Source organism: Gaeumannomyces tritici, assembly GCF_000145635.1.
Source record: "Gaeumannomyces tritici R3-111a-1 unplaced genomic scaffold supercont2.3, whole genome shotgun sequence".
Lineage (NCBI taxonomy): Eukaryota > Fungi > Ascomycota > Sordariomycetes > Magnaporthales > Magnaporthaceae > Gaeumannomyces > Gaeumannomyces tritici.
In genome coordinates, this window is record NW_008804547.1 from 6059445 (window position 1) to 6064014 (window position 4570).

At 34.7% G+C, this 4570-nt stretch overlaps 2 pseudogenes across 2 annotated transcripts; both read right to left on the reverse strand.

The window, feature by feature from the left end:
• Nucleotides 1–262: 262 nt before the first annotated feature.
• GGTG_20138 lies at nt 263–335 on the reverse strand (annotated as a pseudogene). The gene has a single exon. The product of its transcript is annotated as a tRNA-OTHER (tRNA).
• A 1999-nt stretch (nt 336–2334) lies between these two features.
• GGTG_20139 lies at nt 2335–2406 on the reverse strand (annotated as a pseudogene). The gene has a single exon. The product of its transcript is annotated as a tRNA-OTHER (tRNA).
• Between the last annotated feature and the right edge of the window lie 2164 nt (nt 2407–4570).

Consider the following 4570-nt stretch of genomic DNA (forward strand, 5'->3'; position numbering starts at 1 on the left):
TGCCTTAAAAGGGCCTTTTGCTCAAACCTTCGGCACGTGCGTTACAGGGCTCGGGGGTAAAAAACCCCGCTAACGGGTCGCAAATGGCTTCGCTGGAATCGAAGGGAGGTCGCACGTAAATGCCATAAAGCTCGTCGATAAGGATAAAATCTTTTATTGCTGTGGGCTTTTTTTGTTGTAGGGACTAACTGTTCGGAAAAACGTCGGAACGGTTTAGGGCTTAATAAATCGCTTTTTTGCACGTGCGAAACAAAAAACCCGGTATCCCCGGCAGGAGTCGAACCTGCGTCCTCCAAAAAGAACCTCCCAGCGCTGAACCATTGCGCCACGAGGACTACCAAATCCATAATAAAAAGCTTTTCGCTATTATTAAAGCTTTGAAAAAATAAAAGGTATATTTGTATAAAGCAAATTACCAAGTAACGGTATATACCAACCATAAAAATTTAGCGCATTTTACTACAAGCCAAAACCTTAACAAGCGTTAAATCCGTTGGAATTAGTATTTTCAAAATTACGATTTCCAAATTTTGTACCGAAAAGGATCGGAAAACGGAAGGGCAAACGCGTTAAGCAAAAAAGGCAACTACGAAATCGCTATTTTAAAAGAAACCAAAACGCTTTTGGCCTATAAGCCAAAAAAAGCGTTGGTTTTAGCTTAACAAACAATGGCTTTAACAACCAAAAAGCAAAATTAAACCCCAAAAAAGGTTTTGGAAATCCATAAATTACCGGCTTATGGCCATTTAAAAGCCATTAAAATATGGAAAAAGCTCCAACAGCATTACGGGTTTACCGGAACCCGGGCGGCAATGCTGGAAGCAATAAAAAATTGCCAAATATGCGCTAAAAATAAGCCTAACAAGCACTTTTTTTATAAGCTGCTTTAACCATTACCAATGCCCAAAAAGGCATGGCAAAAAGTTATTATAAACTTTGTTGTAAAACTTTTTAAATCCAAAAAGCCCTTAACGGAAACATAATATAATAGCATATTGGTAATAATCGACAAGCTTATAAAGTATACTTTGTATTTACTATACAAAAAAAGTAATAACGCGCCCATTTTAGCTTACGCTTTTTTTCGGTACGTAATAACGAATTACAAGATGCCGCAAAAACTAATTACGGACCAAAACAAGCTATTTACAAGCAAATTTTGGAAAACGCTTACGGCGTTTTTCGGAATAAAATACGCTTTGTTAATAGCGTATTACCCCCAAACGGACAAACAAACGGAGCAAACCAATAAAACGATAAAGCAATATTTGCGCCATTATGTTACTTACAAACAAAACAATTGGGTCCAATTATTACCAATTGCTTAATTTGCTTACAATAATTTTATGCATAAAAGCACAAGAAAAACGCCGTTTTACGCTAATTATAAGTACATTTTTACGGCGTACAACGAGCCCAATGCCGGATTTAAAGCTTTAGCAACGGAAATCCAAATAACGAAATTTATTAAATTGCACCAAAACTTCCAAAATAAATTGGAAAATTTGCGTTACTAAATAACAAAGCAAGCTAACAAAAAAAAGATCGAAAAATTAACCTTTAAAAAAGGGGATAACGCTTACTTTTTACGTGCTAATATTAAAATAAAAAAGCCAAGCAACAAGCTGGACAGGAAAAAATGGGGACTTTTTCGGGTTACCCGTGTTATTTTTCCGGTTAATTATAAATTTTAACTATTACCAACCATGCGCATTCATTTAATTTTTTACGTTTTTTTGTTAAAACCAGCGCTTTCGGGCTTTAAAAGCACCGAATTAATGGAAATTAACCTTAACCAAAAGTAAAAAGTTAAGGCTATTTTTAACAAGCGAACGCGTTACCGCAAAAAGCAATATTTCGTTAAATGGAAAAGCTAAAAAAATAAGCACAATACGTAAAAAAATACAACAAATTTTAGGAATTGCCAAAAAGCTTTGCAGGAATATTATTTAAAAAAAGTTAGCAATAATTTTAAAGCTTGTAAAACGCTTTAAATTTGGAAAAATTTGGAAAGTAAAAAAGGAAAATCCAACAATGTATTTACGGGATAAATTGGCAAGCAAGCAAAAATGGCTGCATAAAACGTTTTTTGGAAAACGTTTTATGCAAAGTCGCACCGGAAATCGAACTTAGGTTTTCCCGTTACAAAAACAAATGCGTTACTATTGCGCTATACAATTTGTAAAAATTGTTAAAAAAATTACAATTTACCGGATTAAAAAAGCGCAAGCAATTTAAAATTGATACCAAATTTTAAACTTTCGGAATTAGCAAAAAAAAAAAAAAGTTAAACTGACGACCCCGGCTGGGGAAACCAATATCGTCGATTTAATTAGGTCGTACCGGGAATTAAACCCAAAACTTTCCGCTACAAAAGCAAGCGCGCTACCATTGCGCTATACAACCAAAAGGAATTATTAAGGAAGTTATAACTTATTAAATTAAAAAAGGGCAGCAAATTAAAATTAAAATTAACCTTTAACTTTACCTAGCCAAAAAGTAAAAAAAGAAATTAAATTAAAGCCAAAAAGCGAAACTAGCTACCGTTAAAGCAATAGCTCGTTTAATTTCCTTTTATTTAATACGCTTTAATTTTTCCACGTTGTTAATGCCGCAACGAATAGCGCGCATTATTTTTTTAAATTATAGGTTTTTTTGGGTGCGCAAATGCTAAACCCGATCGTTTTTAGCGCGCATTAACTTTTTGGCTTAACGGCAAAATCGCTCGGCGGTAACAAGCTCGGCGTTTAGCTTAAAATGTTGCTTAGCAATTTTGCGCAATTGGTTAAAAAAACCCCCAAAACGTTGCACCAAGCACGTTTTAAACAAACGCATTTAGCGCAACGAAAAAAGTTTTTTAAAAATATTTAATAAAAAAAAACCAACGGCTTTACAAACAAAATAAAAAGGTATTAAAATCGAAAAATTAAAAACGGCAAATAGCAAAGCGTACCGCTGGATAATTTTCCAAACCAAACGTTTTTAAATTCGTTTAAACATTTTGTTAAAAAAAACGGTTAAATAATAAAAAAAAAAGTACTTACGATTAACAAAAGGGCGAAAAAAACAATAATACGTGGCTAAAAAGGCTTAACCGTTAAAAGAAAAACTTAATATTACGACCAACAAATACTTTTACCCAAAAAGGAAAGGTAATACGGCACGGAAACCCTTATAAAGGGTAAAAAATTACGTAACCATTTAAAATTAATGGATTAAAAAAGCAAAAAAGGTAAGCTATTAATCCAAAAAAGGTTTAAAAAGGCTTACAAAGTTAGCTTAATAAGCCAACTAATTTACAACCCCAATAAAGTAAACATTAAAGTATAAAAAGGAAAGGGTTTTTTATTGTCTTAAGTAATTTTTAATTAAGGTTTTGGCATTAGTTAAACTTTAGTTAGCTTCCAAGCAACCTTTGGAGCAAGCATTTAAACCGTACCCAAATTACTTTGTAAATCCTTTTAATTTGTTAAATTACGTGCTACTATTCGATACTCCTTTAGTGCCTTACCTTAAGAGCAGAGGCTTAATTGTAACATTTGGATTTTTAAATATTGGCTTAAAAAAGCACGAATTTAATGCTTTTCGAAAGGTTAGGAATTACCCCCAAACCGGAATATTTTTTTTGCAAAAAACCGGATTTCCGCATGCGTTGGTAAAAAGCTTAAAAAGTCCTGTAATAAAATCCAATTAACCAAGCGCTTTTTTTGCTTAAAAGGTATCCGTTAATATCCTTTTTGTAATTATTGGATAAGTAAAGCGCTTTTTATACGTTTTTTAAAAGTAGCTTTTGGGATTTTATAAAGCCGGGCAGCCTTTCGAATCCCGCCCTTTGTGCGCACCGCAGCAAAGGTTTGCTTAACGTTTTTTTTTATATATTGCTTTTCCGGCATTTGGGCATTAAAATGCAAAAAAAAGTAAGGAAAACGGACTAGAATTGACAGAAATATGAGGGCGGGAGTACTTTAAAAGATTCCATGTTGTGGGCTTACAGAATGCGTCGACAGGGGGGGTGCGTCGACAGGGTGTGCATTGACTTAGGACGGCCAAACATGTTACCATCAAGATCCCTCCAACCCAGAAAAGAGTGACATATTTTCCTTGCTAGTCATTAAGTACCTCCCACCTTATATTCTCGAAATTTTCGCCATTTTATCTTGGCTGGGCATTCCTTCAAGGTTCGGCGCACTCCCAACTGCAAAAATAGCCATCGATCGCGGACTAACCAGCGGACAAGAAAACTACGGCTTACGGTTTACACTTTGGCCTTATGGATTTTAATGCAAATGCTATGCACTAAGTTAGTGCACCCCCTGTCAGCGCACCCCCCTTTTCGGCGCACCTTTCCCCCGCTTTTTACACAAAAACTCATTGTTTTATAAAGCATTTAAAAATCGTATAAAAATGATATAAATATAACGTAACCGTTTTTATATAACCGAAAAACGGGTTTTTATATAACCTATTAAAATATATACTTATATGTTGCAGGTAAAAGGGGTAATGTTAAAGGTTAATCCGTGCAAGGGCGGGTAATTACTAAAGCACTAAGCGGATGCGGTATTTCCCT